Source organism: Halichoerus grypus, chromosome 4 (assembly GCF_964656455.1).
Source record: "Halichoerus grypus chromosome 4, mHalGry1.hap1.1, whole genome shotgun sequence".
Classification (NCBI taxonomy): Eukaryota; Metazoa; Chordata; class Mammalia; order Carnivora; family Phocidae; genus Halichoerus; species Halichoerus grypus.
The window spans coordinates 111,704,227-111,726,611 of NC_135715.1; the positions used below are offsets into that span (position 1 = coordinate 111,704,227).

At 35.2% G+C, this 22,385-nt stretch overlaps 2 pseudogenes; one reads left to right on the forward strand and one right to left on the reverse strand.

Annotated features, from left to right (window-relative positions):
* The first annotated feature begins 2,419 nt into the window (after nt 1-2,419).
* On the forward strand, nt 2,420-22,031 carry LOC118537896 (ganglioside-induced differentiation-associated protein 2-like; annotated as a pseudogene).
* LOC118537917 (U4 spliceosomal RNA) lies at nt 9,558-9,688 on the reverse strand (annotated as a pseudogene).
* Nucleotides 22,032-22,385: the final 354 nt, after the last annotated feature.

The following is a 22,385-nucleotide window of genomic DNA, read 5'->3' on the forward strand; positions in this document are numbered from 1 at the left end:
TAATGTGGTTCCTTCTTATGCTGGATAGTACAAGATACAGTCATTGGTCCTTTACTTTGGAAGATATGAGCAGGCATACCCCAGTGAACTGAATTTCTGAAGCTTTAATCTTTGTAAAGCTTGTGTCCCACCTCTACAGTACATGTGTCACACCAAGGCCTCCAATATGTTTGCTGCTTCTTGTTATCCAGTTTGATTAACCTGATACCATTGATACAATAGACTAAGTATAGAGTTAGCTTAGCCCTGAAGCAAAGCTGAAAATGTACACTGCTGCTTGTCCCACACAAATGTACTTCTTTTGATCTTCCTTTCTCATAGTACTGGAGATGAATGCCTAAGCCAGATCAATCAAAATCATACATTTTGTACACTAGTTGAGTCAATTGGTTCTAGCAATGATATCATATTCAGTGCAGCAGCTTCAAATGGGGTACTACTTTGTTGTTTGCAGTAGGGAACTTTCTTCTGCTAGTACTTTTTTTGTTGTTGTTGTTAAGGAATAGACTCGTTAAATAGCGATGTGATGTGGACTACCACTCCTATATTCTTTAAGTCCTTAAGACGCTATTAATCTCTAATTGTGCCTAAGATGAAACACTGTTTTGTTTTAATATGTTTGTTGAAGGTAGGTATCAGTTTCAGAGGCTTCCACTGTGCCCTCCCCTCTATGATAGCTCTTACCCCACAGGTCAAGCAGGTATTATCAATTTTAATTGTACATTTGCAGCTCAGGGAAATGATTACGGAATGGATCTATGAACAAGTAGGCCCATTGCAAGCTGGACCTAGATTTATTACCTATTGTAACCTGGACATGGGTTTATTACCTGACGTTTTATGTGTCTACCCTAACATGGAAAGCATAGTGATACTCCAGGTCCTTGAGTATTTATGTCAACTTAGATTCCATGTCTAATAGTGCTTCTAGTTTGAGTATTCCCCTTTTCAAACACACAATTACATAAGCAAATGGTCATGGATCCTTTTGAGAAGGATGGAAAAGTCATTGCTATACAAACTTGCCATGGTATAGCAGAGTCTTTCCTCATTGGGGATTTGATCTTTCCTTTAGTTAATCATTAACTAGTGAGTTTTGGTTTTATATGATATATCCATGTTAGCATTCCCACTTCTCTGAGTCTTTCAACTTCTTACTCACTGTTTGCCATGGCAGGCAGTATTTGCACTTCACTTTGGGTGGACCATTGCTTTATTCAACCTTCTAAGAGACATTCTAGTATATTAGTGTCATCTCTCTGAGTCCTTGCCAGGATGTCAAATGTTATATCATGGAAGAATGCTCTTATATGGATAAACTCTTTCTTATCCAACTTTGTACCTCAGCCCCCTTAATCCATCATTTTCAATACCCTATCCCATATACTTTCTATGCTGTCTTCAGTGTCCTCATATTGGTTAGAACCTGTAGCTCCCAGAATTTTCCCGGATGGTATATTATTATTGGTATATTGGTCAGGAGGAGAGGTGGTGGTAGACATTGAAAAAAGTTTGTGTGGGAATACAAAACAGAGTTCTTTGCATTTTCTTCACCAAGAGAGGAAAGCTAGATTTTAATAGGAATCGTGATCTATAGAACCAGAATGTTCAGGAAGATCTGGCATTTTAGAATGAAAGGATACCATGGAAAAATAATATAATTTATTTAAAAATAATTATGTTTAATTTACATTTGTATTTAATTTGCATTTGTTTCTCAACCTTAGTACTATTGACATTTTGGCCCAATGATTCTTCATTATGAAAGTTGTCCAGTGCATTGTGGGATGTTTAGCAGCATCCCTGGCCTCTACCCACTAGATTCCAGTGGCACTCCCCTTCCCCCAAGTTGTGACAACAAAAAATGTCCCCAGACATTGCCAAATGACTTTGGTTGAGAACCACTAATTTAAAATCATGTTCAGGTGAGGTTTGGGTTCAAAATACTTGTACAGAAAATAATTTATTTCTAAAGCAAGCCAATCTTGTGTACATGACATTTAGGAACATAATTTATTTAATTGTAAAGTAAATACTGAAGGAATGAGGAGTTAGGAGAGATCATATTGAAAAGGGAGAGGCCAGATGATTTTTTTAAATAAGAGAAATTAATCACAATATTTAGTTTTTGTTCAGTAGGTAACATGATAGCATATTTTTTCTTGTTTTCTGTTTTGTCCATGAAGGATAAAAAAATTGATAAATTTTCATCCTAAGAAAGAAAATGAAAATTGCTGAGAGAAAAACCTAAAGTCTTGAGAATAGCAAAAAATTTGGCTGTTTAAAAGACTTGGAATACCTTTGTGAGGTTAACTACCTGATTGGGTTTTTATTATTGGATAATACCCAGTAACATATGTTCTGAAATTAAATACATATGGCAGGCACTGTGTTAAGCAAATATAAGGATGAATAAGCCATGGCTCCTACCCTTAAGAATCTTACAGTTGAGAGCGGTAATTCTCAACTTGGCCATACATAAGAATCGCTGGGAGAATTTTGAACACTACTAGTGCTCAGATATGACCCCAGATCAATTAAATCAGAATCTTGGGTTAGAGGGAGTCGAGGCATCAGTATTTGTAAAGCTTCGCAATTGCTTCCAGTTTGCAGCTAAGGTTGAAAGACAAATTTATGAACAAATAAAATTCAGCATAACTGTTCCATAATAGAAGTATGTATCCAGTTATATTGAGGCACAGAGAAATAAACATCCAAATGTTAATTTATGGAAGTTTCATGAATTTGAGTATTATCCCTATCACAAAAGAGACAGAAATTCAAATACGTAATTTATATTAAGATAAACAAAAGATGAGTAAACTTTAAGACCATTTTAAAGCATAGCTTTTGTCAAATGAGGAAAATATGAATAAATGCAAGAAATAGCTTTTGATGCCAAACTTCCTTGAAGTCCGTAGAGTCACATATACTATACCAGAATATTGTTTTTTCCAGAAGATTTTTATTTTTGTATCAAAAATTCCAGATGAATTATTAAATAACCAAAAAGAAAATAAAAGTTAAAGAGTGATATTTGATTATAATTACCATATACTGTAGTCATTCAAATATTGGTCTGGGAATACATATTAATTAAATCCTTGTAGAACCATGCAAATGTTATATATTCCAATGTGTAGTAGTAATTAATTTAATGGCCAAGGTGGATAATCATACCTGCTCTCAATTTTTTTCTAGACAGATTAATTTAGTCTGTGCTCTATGATGTGGAAATCCAGCTTGTCAAGTGAGCATTTATTCAGTTAATCCAGCAGAGCCCATACTACTGATTGGGAAATATTTGAGTCAGTTTTGAATAGATTCTGTGATCTATCCCTGTACATATATAAGAATTTTTCCCTCTATTTTGAATAAACTATAATTTTGAAAGAGAATAAATACTGTGCTATGACACACAGTTTGCACAAAGAGTGGGAATTGTTAATGTTGTTAATACACATTTGTCGGGGCACCTGGGTGGCTCAGTCAGTTAAGCATCTCCTCTCGGCTCCGGTCATGATCCCGGGGTCCTGGGATCGAGCCCTGCATCGGACTCCCTGTTCCTTGGGAGGCCTGCTTCTCCCTCTGCCTGCAGCTCCCCCTGCTTGTGTTCCCTATCTCTCTGTCTCTCTCAGTCAAATAAATAAATAAAATATTTTTTTAAAAATTAAAAAAAAAATACACATTTGTCTCCATACATTTATTACAGTTCAGTTTGGGGCTCCTGCAATCTTCCTGTTTGAAGTATAACTTAGAGAATCTATATTTGAAAAAGGATGACTGAGACACTTGCTAACTAAACATTTATCTTCTAATTTCTAAGCTTTATGAAAAATCAATTTAGAACCAAAAATCCATATACCTGGACATCATTAACCTACTTCCTTAGAATAAAACATCCAAGTGAAATGATCACGTGAAATATGTCCTTGCATCTTCTGCAAAAGCACTTTTGAGGAAATCTCCCATCATGTTGTTCAATATGACCACATAAAGATTATTAATAAATTACTTCTAGAATTCAGTTTTGAGAAAAATAATGTTTCTATTGTCACATTTATTTTAATATAAAAGACAATATTATAAATGTCAAATTACTCATCCACTTTCATATTTATAATACCATAGTCATCTATAACACTGTGACATTTGGGGCTTTCTTTTTATTTTTTTTTAATTTTTATTTCTAGAAAACTTTGAGCTAAATTTCATGTTCAATTACAGTAACTGTATTAGCCTAAGTTCTTGGAATATTTAATTTCTCCAAATTCTTGTCATTTACATTTTCTTTTTTTAATTTTATGATTGCATTTTATGTGTACTTTATTTTAAATTGTATCAAAAATTTATCACAGTATGCAGGGTAGAAACCATGTTGAAAGAAAATATTTATAAGAGGTATTATGAGAAGTTCAATAACTATATGCATTATTTGTATTTACTCAGGTTCAACTTCTTCTTTGTCTTTTAAAATATAATATTTAAAAGTAATCCCACTTTCACTAAAGAATGCATTGCTAAGTGGTAAAGAATATCATTGGTTTTGTTTATATTATCCATGAAATGTATGTCTGTTTGGAACATAAATTTAAAATCTAGGATCACAGAAGCCGTCTATTCTGTCTAACGACAAAACGCCTAGAAGTAGTGCCCAGACATATTTGCCTATTTGGTTAGGTTTAGTTAGGTTTACTTACTTGAACATCCAAAATGATGATGGATATCATAGGTAGAGACTATAAAATGATAGCAAATTAACTGCTATTCTGATTTGTCAATACTAACACATTTTATTGGTAACATTTGTAAGTTAACTTTCCAAAGTGTATTCACTTAATGACACCTGCTTTAAGAGGCTAATGAGATAATGTGCATATACTTCCAAAACTTAAATATTATCTAGTTCAATTTCAATAATAATATGTTCTAAAATATCAAGTAAACATTTTTTCCCACCTGTGAAAACATCAGTTCTAGCAATACCAGGATTGTAGCTTATGCTTTTTTAAAAATCAATTTTATGTCATATTCTTTCCCAACACATTTTTGTTTTCATCATTTATGTGTCTTATGAAACTACAGGAAGTGACACCTGTGCAGTAATAGAATGGATGCCAAGAAGTATTTTAGTCACTACTTTATCTGCATTTTTAAAATAGCTGTTTCTCTTAGATAAACAATTCAAACTGATGACATAATATAAATATATGTACACATGTAATGATGTAGGGTTACATCATGTCACACTCTGTATGCCAAAATAATGAATAGTTATAATGCAAGCAGCCTAATTTTCATGGATCTAAATTTCATCACTGGTTCTTTCCAAGGAAATTCAGATTTATACAAATGGCATCTTGAAAAGATTTTTACTCTTGCACCATGTTCAGTATGTGAGGAAATGTACCAGTTAATGTATTTTCACATGTAATATAGAGATAGATTAGAAATGTTTATTAATTTCTGGCCCAGTTCAGAACATATGAGAAATTTCTTTAGATTTGCACTATCCAGTATGGTAGCCACTAGCACCATATGGTTCAAGTTGCATTTTAATTAAATTAAATTAAAAATTCAGTTCCTCAGTTGCACTAGACACATTTCAAGTGTTAAATAGTTTCTTGTGGCTAGTGGCTACCATACTGGACCATAAAGAACACTTCTTTAATGCAAAAAGTTCTGCATGGTACATGGATAACATAGAACCTCATCTCACCAACTGCATTCCAGTTGAAGAACCCTACTCTACATAATTAATGGAAAAATTGCACAAATATAAAATGTTTCCACCCTCATGTTGATATGAATTTGTTCTAATATCATAAAAATTTTCATCTCATATAATCTAAAGTTTTGTCATTAGGGAATAAGACATACCTTATAACTTGGATTTAAATTTTACAACTACAGTAGGATAAAATTAGGAAATCTCCTGCAAGATACCTAGGAAATTGATAAATTGCTCTCTGGGAAGTTATGACCATGTTCCTCTTCTTAAATTTTGTAATCATTGATAATTATGTGTAGCTTTATTTTTATAAAGGTTTTTATGAATTTTTCACAGCTTTATGCTTTTACACACAAATGTGCCTATAAAATTATATTTTCTAAATTAATCTACAATCATTGGTTTCTCTTTTTACATAGTAATGTTTGATACACTAATATACTTGAAGAAATTAATATGTGATAAATTAATAGTTCTGGATAATGCAATGCTAAGAGAAACATTTTTATTTCAACCATTGCTGACAAATTTCTTTTTATTTTTTTTTTTTTTTTTTTTTTTTTTTTTTTTTTAAAGATTTTATTTATTTATTTGAGAGAGAGAATGAGAGAGAGAGAGAACACATGAGAGGGGATAGGGTCAGAGGACGAAGCAGACTCCCTGCCAAGCAGTGAGCCCGATGCGGGACTCGATCCAGGGACTCCAGGATCATGACCTGAGCCGAAGGCAGTCGCTTAACCAACTGAGCCACCCAGGCGCCCGCTGACAAATTTCTTAAAATAACTAGTCTATTTTCTGCCTTAACATATCTAGTAACCTGAAAATAATACATCATTTTTTAATAATTTCTACTCTTGCAGTACTTCTGTGTTCAAAATATGAAGTATATTTTGATAGGTAGCACTGTTGCCATTCACAGATGTAAGGCATAGGGGTGGATATTGAGCCATTTGATCTAATTCCTTTTATAATAACTTCCTGAATCATTATCCACCCAATGCTTGAAATTGTCCACTAATGTAGAACCCTGCAAGTAATTTATATGGGCTTCATTCAATCAACCCATTCATTTATAGATTCTGGGAGAATGAATGCAAACTCATCATATTCCTTGCCCTCAAAAAACTAATAGTTTAGTGAAGGGTTCTGGTAAGTGAGCAAGCAATTATAATGAAGTATGAGAAGTACAACCATATGACTAATTATGGAAGTTAAGGAAGAAGTACAGAAAGTAATTAAAATAATTATTGAGCTTTTATTATGTGATAGACACTTTGACATGCTTGGTCACTTTCCATAAGGAGCTTCACCTGCCTCGCCTGCCGCCGGATGAGACCAGCAGAATGCTCGAAAATCTCCAGTGAATACTGAATTGTGGAGGAATTTGGAAAAAAGACAAGCTGAAGTTTCCATTCCATAGATACTGTAGATGCACCTTTCCAGTTTGTGGATGTAGATGGGTACAGAGAGCTGGCCACTTGTGTGAAGATGAATTAAGTGCTTCTAATACTGCAACTGAAAGATTTCAGGAAGACACTATTAAATCACTTTTTTTTTTTTTAATAATAAGGATGTCAGTGAAAAAGTGCTACTTTGGCAAGGAGATGTGACATTACCGACGTATACAACAATTGTGCATACCAGCAGTGAATGTCTCACAGATAAGAATCCTGTGGCAGAAAATATCTTCCTGCCTGTGGGTCCTGATTTGAAAGAGGAACTCCAAAAACTTAAAGGTTGCTGAACAGGTGAAGCAAAATTGACAAAAGGATTTAATATAGCCACCCACATCATTTACACAGCAGGACCTAAATATAAGAGCTGCTATCAAATAGCAGCTGAGGGTTCCCTGCACAGCTGCTACAGAAATTGACTTCAGTTGGCAAAAGAGCAGTCAATGTCTTCTGTTGGATTCTGTGTCATCAGTTCTGCAAAACAAGTTATCCTTAGAGAATGCAACATACATAGCTCTTGTAAAGCAAATTCCTAGAGATTCATGAAGAGACCACCAAAAAAGGAACATTTGCAGTCTCTAAACTTGAAGAGGCTACTTACCAAGATCTGCCACCTCCATAGTTCTCAAGGTCATTAAAGAAGGAGAGTCGATCATGGCCATACCTGCCTGCAGATATTGGAAATGTAGAAAAGGGCTCTGTGGTACCTGAATGGCAGATTAGAATAAGTGCAAAACCTGGTGAGCCAAAGGACAGATGGCTTGAAGAAGACTTGAAGAAGGTGAGTCATGTGAAAATTGGTGGCACAGCATAGCAGGCGGGGGGGAATGGTGGCACGAAGGCCCTAAGGCAGGAGAAGCACACCTAATATGTTAGAGGAACATGAGGACCAGAGGAGTCAAAGTGGTAATAGAATCCAGATCACTAAAGTCCTGGTAGAGCATTGTAAGTACATCAGCTTTAGCCTGAGCAAGAAAGAAAGACATTTAGGGGTTTTGAGCAGGGATGTTATGACTGGACTTCCATGTTTAGAGATTTAATAGTGACTGGCTCAGGGAGATTAGATTGTAGGGAAACAAGGATGAACTGTAAAATTTAAGAAACTATGGCAGGAATTCTGGCCAGAGATGGTAGTGGCTATATCTGGGGTGGTGGTAGGAAGTCAAGTGGAAATGGTGACAAGTGGCCAGAAGCTGGATTTATTTTAAATGTCAAGCTAATAGGATTTCCTGAGGGCCTGGATATTAAGTGTGAGGACAATACCCTTTTTGACCTACTAGCAAAGAGAGTGGAGTTGTAATTAAATGAAATATGAAAAGGGAGCATGGAGCAGGCTTTAGGGGAGATTGGAAGTTTAGTTTGGGACATGTTAAGTTTGGAACATTTACTGAACATCCAAGCAGAGTGGGATATATGCATCTGGACTTTGGAAAGATGTCTGGACTAGAGACGTCATGTGATGGTCATCAGTGCTGAGATAATATTTAAAGCCATGAAACAGCCAAGGGGATGGGTGCAGATAGAGAAGAGAAGAGAGCTAAGGACCTAGCTGTGGGGTTTGTCAACATTAAGAGATTAGGAGAAGAAAAGAAAACCCAAAGGAGATTGAATGACACCAGTGAGTGGGAGAAGAAAATAAGAGAAGCGTAGTGCCCTAAAAGGCAAGTGAGAGAGGATATCGATCAAATATGTGTACTCAATTATGTTAAATACTGCTGACAATTCCAGTAAGATAAGAAAACTTAGATATTGGTAGAGAGGATGTGTAAGAGAAGAAAGAATCAAAGGAATGCTTGGACAACATGCTTGGGCAACTGAATGCATGATGTCTCAATTCGATGGGATTAAGAATTTAGGAGGAGCAGGACTGCGGGAAAGATAATGTGCCAAGCATTTGGCATACACCCCAGGGCACCACAAACACACACCTAGGGCGGTCTAGTCTTTCCAGTGCCCCACGGGAGTGGCCAGGTGTGGACCCAGGTCTAGATTGGCAGAAGCAAGGGCCAGAACAGCAGCCATCGCGGTGAGAGATGGTGGCAGGTGCTGTGGCTCCTTGAGAGAGGAGGGCTTTGAATGGGGCAGCACCAAGCCCACAAGTCTGTGCCTGCAGCATCTCACAGATAGCAAAGCCCTGGCCTGAACCCCTGTGCAGGCCAAGTTAGCTATCAGGCACTAAATGTTGTCTGGGCATTATCAGAAAATAAAAATGTCCACATAAACATTGCAGTAAAGGATGAAAGAAACATAATAGAATTTTTCAGTTTACAATCTGCTGCCGTATTTCAAAGCACAGAGCCACAGATGTAATAGAAATTAAATTTAGAATGGCCACACTTGACAGAAAAGAACGATATTTTTACATGAAACTTTGGATGAATCAATTACTAATGAAGAAGGCAATTTTAAAACTATTTGTTTTCTTGTAATTGAAGTTATCAATTAGCAATAATCGCACCTCGGATAAACCTCATTGGCTACGATACTGCCACTGCGCAAAGCTGTTTTCTTGTAATTGAAGTTATAGCTATAAAATACATGGACAAGTATTTTGAAATTTTGAATTATATACAAGTCATGAAGCCATTTTTGTCTCTTGTACAATAACCAGTAGTTACAGGAAATGTCAGTGAAAACATTAAAATGCTATTATATCAATTCACATTTAAAATATTAATTATATTAGATTTATATTATTAGTTATAACAGACATCTGAAACTGATTTATATGAAGTGTTAACTGTCTCTAAAAAAAACTGTTTCTCAAGAATTATCAGCCTTAGACATACTAAAATTTATATTCCAAAATAATTTATCAGAAATGTATCCCAATGTTTTCAAAACCTGTAAAATACTATGAAGAGTTCTAGTAACAGTTGCACCAGCAGAAAGTCTTCTCAAAATCAAAAAGTATTTGCAAACTTACATTTGCCAAGATTGACTAAAGTCACCTTCAATTATGTTGATTGAAAAGGAGTTAATGGCTAAATATACAAAATTTCTGAAAAGTAAGCCAGAAAAATCTTATCACCAATCAAGATGTCACATTAATAAAGTATTATTATTTATTGTATTATATAAAATTATACCAAAATATTATTTTTTTGCAATCTTGTTTTGCAAGTTTGTTGTTACTGATGTATCCATTGTTAATAAGTATATAATAAAATATTTTTAAAAGAAAAAGGCTTATTTTAGTACTTTTTACTGTACTTTTTTCCTGATTCTTAAGCATAGGGGCTCCATCTTTATTTGACACAGGTCCCCACATATTGTGTTGCCAACTATGTTAAGAAGTTGATTTGCTGGGGTATGCTATTTCAGAGAATAGAAGGTTTTTGAAAAAGAGAAACAGAGGAAAAATAGTTGAAGTATGGAATGGTTTGGGAATGAGAATAAGGAAGAGGTTACATGAAGTGGGTGGGAGTGTGCATATATATTAGGCAGTGCCCAGAGATATTCAGAGTGTTAGAATAGATTGGACAAGTTGAAGAACTGCCAGTAGGATTAGTCCCAGCAGACCCCTAGTTGCCTGGAGTTGGGAGCAAGAAGGGAAAGGGGCTAAGGAATCAGACCTATCTCACCTGTATTATCTAAATGCTGGTTACTTGCAATTTCCCTTTATGATGCTTTTCAACTAGCCGCCCTCCTCTGAAGAATTCCTCAGGGAAATCATGACCTTCATTCTGTGCGTTGGTAAGAAGTTACCCCTTCTGAAGTATTAATATGCAGTTCCCCATGAGATGCAGCTCTACAGCAAATAGTACCTTCACTCCTTGTGACTGTTGCTTGGAGGCTCATGTTTGAAATGGGTCTTTCAATTCTCAGTCCTGGCTTTGCTATTAAACAAGGCACATCTGTCCTTTCTCGTTACCTTTGGGTCTCTGAAAGGCAAATGGCCTATCCTTTCAGGGTGCTTCCTCAAGGGTGTTTGTAAGAACATCATATTCTAAATGTTAACATACACCATTCCAATTGGGTGAGAAACAAAATCCTGATTCTGCAGAATGGCAAAAAACTATTCAAATTGTTTTTTTGTGGGGGTGTGATACTGAGCATATCAGTTTGCTAGAGCTGCCATAACAAAATTTCACAAACTGGATGGCTTAAATGACAGAAGTTTATTTTCCTATACTTCTGGAAGCTGGAAGTCCAAGATCAAGGTGTCAGTAGGTTGGTTTCCTTTGAGGCCTCTCTCTTTGGCTCACAGATGGCTGCCCATTTGGTGCCCCTTTACCTGGTTGTGTCTCTCTGTGCATATCTGCCTGTGGTTTCTATGTGTGTCCAAATTTCCTCTTCTCATAAACACACCAATGAGATCAGATTATAGCCACCCTCATGGCCTCATTTTGATGTAATCACATTTATAAGGGTCCTATCTTTAAATATGATCACATTATAAGGTTCTGGAGCTTAGAGATACAATGTATGAATTTAGGAAGGGGGACACAATTGAGCCCATAACACTGATGAACGAGTAATGTTATTTATATAGAGCAAGGGTGACCAACAAAACTGCTTATAGAAATTAGAAAGAAAACACTCATGGGTAAAAAGGGCTAGGTAGAGGAAAATAGCAATATACAAGGAGGGTAGATCTTATAGAAGAAAAGCAATTTCTCTGACAGGATATTGGATCTTTTGATTGTGTTCAAGAGAAGCCAAAAATCTGGATGATTATGTTAATATAGTATGTATTTGTGTAGAATACACACACACACACACACACACACACACACACACACACAGACACTACAAGCCAAATAAAAGCTCTGGTAGGCATGAACTAACCCAAAGGGAACCTATGTGCAATCTCTGATATGGACAGTAAGTGCAGAGTTCTGTACATATGTGTTTCTGAAAAGTAGCAAGACACTCAGCAATGGGTAATTAAATCACTTTTTATTTTCATAAACAATCCAGGAGTTTAAATTATTTTCAGGTGGAGATCGTGCCAATGCCATAATTTCTAAGAAAATTAGAGAAAGAAGAGACATATGGAGACTTAAATCAGGTAAAACAAACAAAAATTAAAGAACTTTTAGTAGAACTAATATGACTCTTAAATTTAAATCTACAGTTCCTTCCCCTCTCTGTAAAGATGTCCTTAATATGGTAATGAGTGTCAAAGGGTGGGGAGAGAAGCAGCAATCATATTCAATATGAGATAAGAGGACTCTATCTTTTCTGCATATAAAGCTTTAGTCCTGCATTTTATTTCAAGTTTGGTGAACAGCAATCAGTTCCCATTTGTGATTAGTCTCTGTCTTTGCACTGAAGAGAGGGTTGAGACAGAGTTTTAAAGGTTATTCTACACCAGACAAAAGGGATACATGAAAAATAAAAGGCTTTTCAAATGATCTAAAGTGCACTTGAATCTGCCACTTTGATATCATTAGCAAATTGTGATTGATTAAGTATCACAGTTAAATCTCTTCCAAGCTTTTTTGGACTAAAAGGGGGTATAGCAAGTGTGGATATTCCCAGTATGTGGCATTATTTTCTAAATGTACAAGTGATATTTTTTTAGGTTTCATAATCCTATCTCTTACTCCTGAAATTATAATGTTAGATAGAATCCTGAGAGTAGTTGTTCCTGAATCATTGTTCAAGCAGATGATTTGCTCAACATCTCAGACTGGAGATTAATAGGAACAGTTATGGGATGATGCTAACATTCCACTCCATTGATAATGCAGAATATGAGTCAAGCATAATTTATTTGATTGTTTTTATAAATCATTCTTTTAGTTAGAAACCTTTACTTGTCCTAAGGTTGGTCCATTCCAACTAAGCAGTTTAAGCAAATCTGTCTCCGGGGGGTAGGGGGAGCAAAAATGATGCTTTTTTTTTTTGAATATTGATTTTAAAAATATCCTCACTGAAGGTCACCAAAGTTTTCTTAAACATAATAATAATTATATACCTATGAAACCAAAGTGGCTTGATATACAAGGTACCATTTAATCCATAGCTTTCTTCTTTTTTTTTTTTTTAAGATTTTATTTATTTATTTGACAGAGGGAGACACAGCGCGAGAGGGAACACAAGCAGGGGTAGTGGGAGAGGGAGAAGCAGGCTTCCCAATGAGCAGGGAGCCCGATGCGGGGCCGATCCCAGGACCCTGGGATCATGACCTGAGCCGAAGGCAGACGCTTAACAACTGAGACACCCAGGCGCCCCTATAGCTTTCTTCTGATAATTTGTTGATGAGGAGAGTATTGAGAGATACAAAACAAAATTACAGACTGCCACAGGAATATGGAATTCACTGATCCCTTTTTAAAGTATGTGAAAGTGGAAGCAGTAGGATATACTACTAAAAATATGAAAGGAAGATTTTGAAACTAAAACCTAGCTATACCGCTGCCAATGACTAGTTGTTTCACAATGGCCTTTTATTCCACTTCTCAAAGACTAAATTTCCTTCTCTGCTCTACTTTCTTAGTATCATTTTATTGATTAGGGCCCAGAATAAGATTTTTCACTCCCCTACTTCTGTGATCCATTCAAAGCTATCATTAGAACTGTTCAAAAATATTCTGTTTCTCCATGCAGGCATTTGGTAAGATTTCACTTTCCCATGTCTTTTGAAGTTGGGTAGAATACATGATTTTTTTGTAGTTAATGAAACAGGAGTGACAATGACAACCATCATCTCAAAAGAAGGTTTTGAGAATCAATGAATGATTTCTCTGTGTTGTCATAATCATGGAAGGTCATGTCCAAACAGAGCATTTGTCATCTGGGTACCTGAGTAAATAGAATGAGTCTGGATTCCCTGATGATCCACAATGGACATTAAGCATGAAGCAATAAATAAACCTCCATTATGAAACCCACTAAAACATTGGGATTATGTATTATTTCAATACAACATCACTTATCCTGACTAATAGAATATGTTCATCCCAAAAGTAGTTTGTTACATGAAATAATACATGCACGTATATAACTATAATTAGAGCATCACCAGAACTTTAAAAATACTTTAAAATAAATTAAATTTTAAAAAATATTTTAATTATTTATTTGAGAGAGAGAGAGAGTGAGAGAGCAAGAAAGAGAGAGCAGGAGCAAGGTGAAGGGAGAGGGAGAAGCTGATTCCCTGTTGAGTAGGGAGCCTGATACAGGGTTTGATCCCTGGACTCCAGGATCATGACCTGAGACAAAGGCAGACGCTTTAACCTACTGAGCCATCCAGGCACCCCTAATTAAAATTATTAATAACAATTTATATTCAATCTTAATACAGTAATTCTTTGGCTTATTTTTTACCCACATGCAGCTATATTCTTGCTTACCAGTATTCTTTATCTCATTTGTGGTGACTACAGATATGTCAAGTCTTTTCACATGGGTTTCAATGTGATTGTAATTCACCCTCCTGATAGTTATGCTATAATGTCCATTAACTCTCAGTCTCCACAGACTACTCTATATTCTTGGAAGCCTTCCAACAATCTCTCCTTTCTGGATTCTATTTAGCTTATTTTCGAAAATGTTCACAACAACTCTATGCAGTTTAGTAAAGGAGAAGGCACTTGTTTCACTTAGAGTACCTAGGAAGGTCATTTTCCATCAATCATTCAGAGACATCTACTCTCCCACCTTTCCTGTGACTTTTTTCCCCACACTATCATTCCTCTCAATGAGTTCCAAGTTCCCTTCCTATTACATCTCCATCCTGCTGAAAGTTCACTATACCTATTTGGGTACTAAAGAGTGCCAGAACTTCAGACTGCACCAAAAATTTGATACCTATATAGTCATTCATTCATTTAAGACATTTTAATCGAATGCCTAGTAAATATGTGGTACTCTCTCAGATATAGGAGATTCAAGGGTTTTGAGCCTGCATTTTGAAGGGGTTGTTTTCTGGTTAGGGCCCCACCAGTAGACAGGCAATTGCAAGATTGTTTGATGGGAGACTAAGTTACCATGAGAGCACATAACAGAGTATCCACACCCAGCTTTGCCTGGAGAAGGCTTCCTGGTTGTGATGTCTAACCTGAGAATGCATCAAAGTTTGTGAAGGGATGCAAGAGAGGATGAAGGGCAGTAGAAAGGGGTCCAGACAAAGGAAACATATAACAGAGCTCTAAATTGAAATATCATTGTTTTTTTCCAAGAATCCACATAAGTTAGTGGGCCTGAGGAAAAATTCTTGATGAGGGGCAAATGGCAGACTAGCAAGATTATAAGAATCAGATTTGAAAGTAGACAACATAGGCCTAATAATGAAAAATAGTTTTGCTCTGTCCAAGAATATGTGTTCATCTTAAAGGCATTTCTCATCCAGTGGAGGAATTTTTATATGACAGTGACGAGATCTGTTTTGCCAGTTGACTTCAGCCACAGTGTGGAGACGCTCATAGATGCTGAAATGTCAATCAAGAGTTTATTGTATAAAAATAGATGAGAGGTGAGGGCAGTCTGAATCAAGTAGTGATAAGATAGAGGAAAGAATTGGATGATTTGAGAAAGATTGGGAGTTTTAAAAAATGATTTGGCAGTTAATATGTAGATGCAAGAGAGTGAAGGGAGCTGTAAGGAAGGAGGTAGGGTTAGAAGGTGGGGTATCTTGGCAGACAGCAATTCTCTGGGTTACGTACAGGGATCAGAAGACAGGGGAACCGAATTATGTACAAAGATATCTATTTCAGACAAAATGAGTTTAGCAGGACTATGAAATGGTCTTCCAAGTGAAAATGCTCTATGCTCAATTGTATAAACTGCATTGAAATGTCTTAAAAGACTGGTCAGTTGTACCTTCCCTATTTTACCTCCTAAATCCCCTTTCCAGAATACCTAACATTCTTCTTATTCTTTTAAGTATTCCAAATCATGACACGATAGTGTTTCAATAACATGAAATACCTATCTCAAATTGCATTTGTTTTAAAAGTTCAACACTTTTAAACTTACAACACTTTGTAAGTCACCTTCAGATACTACCATCCATAAAATTTTGATTGAGGCAGGTGTTTTACTTTACATTTGACAGATGAAAAAAATTGATGCTGATTGTTGTGACCTGCTGTATTTTATCATGAGTAAACAGAGGAGTCCTGACTCAAATCCACATCCTCTAATTTCTAATTACTTATATCCTCCTCAGTTTTGTTTTGTTTTTAATGTGGAATAGAAATAAAATAATGTTTAGAAACACTTCTGGCTCTTTTCTCTGCACATTATCTTAATAGTCATTCACAAGTGGTTTTGATATAGTTTTCAAGTAATAGTAGGCAGTTTTTCTGTAAATATTTTAATTGGTTATAGTGTACATACACTAATGTGCATAAGTATTAAGTGTATAGCTCAAGAAATGTTTACATAGTGAAGAACTCAGAAGCCTCAGTCATGTCCATTCTCAAGAAATAAACATCCAAACTTAAGCCAATATTCTGACTTTTTTTATAGAGATCATGCCGGTTCCTTTCATTTTTTTTTTTTTAACACTTTAAACAAATGTAATCATAGGGTGTGTACTTTATAGTATCTGGCTTCTTTTGCTTGAAATTATATCTGTATGTTGTCTGTGGCTGTAATTCTTTTTTTCTAAATTTTTTTTTGTCTCTGTGATACTTTATATATAAATACACTGTTGGTTGCTTGTTTATTCTTCTGTTGATGGGCATTTGTGTGTAATGAACAAAGCTTCTATGAATATTCTTCTGCCTGTGTTGTGGTGCCTGTGTATGCATATGTGAGGCTAGGGATGGAATTGCCGAGTCACAGGATTCTGTGTATGCCTATATCCATAGTACGGCCAGGTATTTTTACAAACTGAAAGAATTAATTTTAGTTCTGTAGTTTATACTATCAAGTGTAATGTATGAGAATTCCAGTTGCATCACACTTCTGCCATCATTTGATATTTTCAATCTTTTTTTCATTTTAGCCATTCTAGTGAATGTGTAGTATATTTCATTTTTTGTTTTAATTTTAATTTCTTTGATGAATAATGAAATCTGGCAACTTTTCATGTGCTTATTAACCAGTTGGACAAATTTCTTTAATAAAATAGTATTCAAATCTTTTGACAATTTTTTGATTGGGCTGTCTTTTTTTTTAAGATTTATTTATTTATTTTGGAGAGAATGCACATGAGTTGGGGGGGAGCAGAGGAAGAGAGATAATCCTCAAGCTGACTCCCCACTGAGCATGAGCCCCAGTGCTGGGCTCCAGTGAGCCCCATGTGGGGTTCAACCCCAGGACCCTGAGATCATGACTGGAGCCAAAATTAAGAGCTGGCTGCTCAACCAGTTGAGTCACCCAGGCACCCTGGGTTGACTTTTTATGCAGTCTACCTAAGAGTCCATTGTATATATGCATTGTAAATTTCTTCTCCTACTCCGTGGCCTGTCTTTTCACTCTCTTAATATTGTCTTATGATAAACAGAATTTTTAAATTTTAATATGGTCCAAATTATAAATCTTTTCTTTAATGGTCAGTGCTTTTCTGTTCTACTTAAAAAATCTTTGCCTGTTTCAAATTCATGAAGGCCTACTTCTTCGTGTCTTTAATATATTACCTTTCAAATTTAGATGATGATCCATCTGGAATTTGTCTTTGAATATGCTGTGAAATATAGGCCAAAGCTCCTTTGTTTTTTTTTTCTATTTGAATACTCAATTGACCTAACACTATTTATTGAATTTTTTTCCTCCCTAAATTGCAGTGCTACCTTCAACATGTAACAAGTGACTGTACATGACTCCTGTATTTTGTTTCATTTGCATATTTTTTGACCTATATGTTTCAAATTATCTAGATTTATTATGTCTTATTATGTGTTCCATATAATTTCTCTAATTTTAGTTTTTTCTTCAAGGTAGTTTATGCTAATCTTGGTCTATTAGATTTTGAATCAGTTTAAAATCATTTTTAGAACTGTGCCAATAAGCAATGATTACATAATCAAAAAAAATATTGCACTAGTAGCTACTCCTTTTAGTTTATTTTGACCATGTTTTAAAGATTTAGGGAAATTACAAAAACTACCACAAATAGTACATCACTACTATCTTGACACTTGTCAAAATATTCAGTTTCTGATTCTTTTTCTCCTTATGTACATAATATGTACGCTGTTTTATTATTTAAGGTATGAAATTACTTGTGACACTGAAATATTTTTTCCAATTACTGTCTTGCATACTCAGCATCAGACCTACTCTTATCTCTCCAACTCTTATTTCTCATATTCCTTTGTTTCTACAATTTTTATATACCCTGTTGGAATATTTTTTATCCACTTTCTGAAAAAAAATTAGTCTTTTAAAAATTCAAATACACTGTGTCACACCCCAGATAGCTAAGATCAAGTGTACTTATCTCTCCTTCATCTCTACTAAGTACAACTATAAATGCTGGAAATAATGCAACAGGCAGGCAAAGGAAGACCTTGAAAAGTGGAAAGAAGAAGGAAAACTGGCTAGAAATTCTAGGACTATACGAACACAAAGTGGCAGGACATCTTATAACCCACTACCCAAAAGAAAAAATGACCCATTCACTTCATTTCTTAACTACCAACCTAACAATAAAAGTGGCATAGGTAGGCTCACTTCTCCTCTGGATTGTCCTGCTAACAACTCGAAGCTAGTCAGGAGCACTATCAAGGTGGATTGATCAGGAACCTTGTGGACAGTAAGAGGTCAGCTGAAGTGTTCTCTTTCTCTATTGAATCTGAAACTCCCCTTCCCCACCAAGAGACAACATGTGGCTGGGTGGCACAAGCAAGATGATGTATCCTACCACAAGTGACCTGCTATAGGAAATTGCTTTGTCTCTGTGGGCCATAGAATCCCTTCCCTGGCCAAGAGACACATGACGGCCAAGACTATAGAATCTCCTTCCTCTCACTTAGGCTACATGAACAGGGACTAGTGGGGTCTCAGTCTCAACAGATAAACCAGGTTGACCAAAATACCATCACAAACACTTTGTGAATTAAATTTCAATTTGAACCAAGGTCCTCAAATATAGAACAGGATCTGTACGCTAAACCTAAAGAGATGACTGCCTGGTAAAATAAAATATTTAAGCAGGTCCCACAGTATTCTAAAGTAATAGTCAAAATGTCCAAAATACAATAAGAAAATCACACATCATACCAGGGACCAGGAAAATCATAACTTAAATGAGAAAAGACAATCAACTGATGTCAAATCCAGGGTGAACCAAACTTTTTAATTATCTGACAAGGGCTTTAAAGCAACCATCATAAAAATGTGTCCGCAAGCAATATCAAACTCTCTTAAAACAAAGAAAAAAATAGAAAGTCTCAAGAAAAATTTGAGTTACAAAATCAAAATTAAATAACTTAAAAATACAGTAACCAAAATAAAATCTTGCTTAATGTATTCAATAGTAGAATATAAGTAGCAGAAAATAGAATCACTGAGAAATCAATAGAATTTACAATTTGATCAAAAGAAAGAAAATAGACCCTCTAAAAAATTAACTCAGTCTCAGAGATTTGTGACACAATAACATAAGATCCAACATTTGTATCATTGGAATTCCAGAAGGATAGAAGAAAGAGCATGGGACTGATGGAGTATTTGAAGAAATAAGGCTGAAAATGACCCAGATTTGGTGGAAGACATAAACATAAGATTCAAGAGCCTAGGAAAGTTCCAAATAAGGTAAATTTATAGAAATCTACAGCAAGACACATCATAATTAAACTTCTGAAAATTAAAGACAAAGAAAAAAAATGAAAGCAGCTTGAGAAAAATACCACATTACCTAGGGGGAATGCCATTTCAAAATTACAGCAAGTTTCTCACCTGAAAATGCAAAGGCCAAGATGAAGTGACACATTGCACAAATACTGAAAGAAAGGAGTTGTCAACTGTAAATTCTCTACCCAGAAAAACTCTTCCTTTAGAAAGGGGAAATAAAGACATTCTCAGACAAAGTAACTAAAAAAAATTGTAACTAGCAGACTTACACTTAAAGAATGGCTGAAAGATGTTCTTCAAACAGAAAAAAAAAAAAAAAGTGGTAAAAGAAGGAATCTTGCAGCATCAGGAAGGACAAACAACAGAAAGAGTGAAAATATGGGTATATAAGACAGACTGTTCTTCTCTTCATGAGTTTTATAAATCATATTTGATGATGATATAAAAATTATAACACTATGTAATACTCACAAGGATCATATTTAAAAGTGGGGAAGCTTGGGCGCCTGGGTGGCTCAGTCGTTAAGCGTCTGCCTTCGGCTCAGGTCATGATCCCGGGGTCCTGGGATCGAGTCCCGTGTCGGGCTCTCTGTTAGGCAGGAAGCCTGCTTCTCCCTCTCCCACTCCCCCTGCTTGTGTTCCTGCTCTCGCTATCTCTCTCTCTGTCAAATAAATAAATAAAATCTTTAAAAAAAAATTAAATTAAAATTAAAAGTGGGGAAGCTAAAGAGACATAAATGAAACTAAGATTTAGACAATTCACTGAAAACAGTAAAATATTGATACCACTAGAGTGTGATAACTCATATATGTGTGTGTGTATGTGTGTGTGTATATATCTATATATGTATATAGTAATATCTAGAGCACCCACTAAGAAAACTAAACAAAGAGATATACTCAATAAATAAATCAAGATGGAATCCTTAAAAATATTCAAAATCCCACAGGGAGCCAAAAAAAAAAAAAAAAAAAACGAAACAGAGAAACAAGAAAACAGAATTGAATGGCAGACTTATGCTCTCAAATATCAATAATTACCTTAAATATAAGTAGTCTAAGCACACCAATTAAAAGAGATCAGGAGAGTCAATAAGAAAATATGACTGTATTATATGCTATTTAAGAGAAACTCATTTCAAATGTAACAACATGTATAGTTGAAAATAAAAGGATAGAAAAAAAATACCCACGCAAATATTAACTTTAAAAAAAACAGGAATGGCTATACTTCTATTATATAAGTAGACTTCAGAGCAAAGAAAATTAACTAGTGAGAAAGAAGGGTGTTACAAAATGATAAAACGAATAAAACGATCTACCAAGAGGATCTAATGATTTAAATGTACATGCAAGAGTCACAATAAACTGAACCAAAATCTGATAAACCTAAAGAAAGAAATATACAAACTCTTAATTATAGTTGGGGACTTAAAAATTCCCCTCTCAGCAACTGATAGAACTGCTACACAGAAAATCAGGAAGGATATGGTAGATCTGAACAATACAATCAATGAACAGGATCTAATTTATGTCTATCAATCAATCTATCTATCTATCTATCTATCTATCTATCTATCATCTATCATCGGTATCACTCCAGCCAACAACAGAATATACATTTTTTTCAAGCATCCATATCCTAGATTATAAAACAAGCCTCAACACATTTAAAATAATTGAATTCATATAGAGTATGCTCTCTGAGTATAATAGAATCATACAAGAATTCAATAAAAGAAAGGAAAAACTGCTGACACTTGGCATAATAGCCAAAACTTGGGGAGGGGCAGATGTCCTTCAAAACAGATGACTGGCTAAACAAACAGTGGTATATCCATATCTTGGAATAAATATCACTCAGCAATAAAAAGAAACAAACTTTTGATACACACAACAACTTGGATGACTCTCCAGTGAATTTTGCCAAGTGAAAGAGTCCAGTAACAAAGGCTACATTGGTATGATCCAATAATATAAGACTTTTAATATGGTAATTTTTTAAAATAGAGGACAGATTAGTGATTGTCAATGGTCAGGATGGGATGAGAGGGGGAGAAAGAAGTGAGCATTTTCATAAAAGAACAACATCAGAGATGAATGTGGTTATGGAACTCTTCAGTACCTTGACCATGGTGGTGGATACTTGAACATATAAATATAACAAAATTGTATGGAACTAAACACACACACACATACAAATGAGTACAAGTAAAACTGAGGATATCTGAAAATGATCAGTGGATGGTTTCAATGTCAATATCTTATTTGTGAAATGGTATTCTAGTTATACAAGTCATGACCACTGGAAAACTAGGTAAATGGTACACAGGATCATCTGCACTATTTCTCAGAACTGCATGTGAATCTACAATTATCCCAAAATAAAAAGTTTAAATAATACATGTTGTACTTTAATGTATTAGCAATCCCTTGATATAAACATCAAGAATATTATCCACTTTTGAACATAGTTCAATTTATATATAAAATGTTTTAAAGTA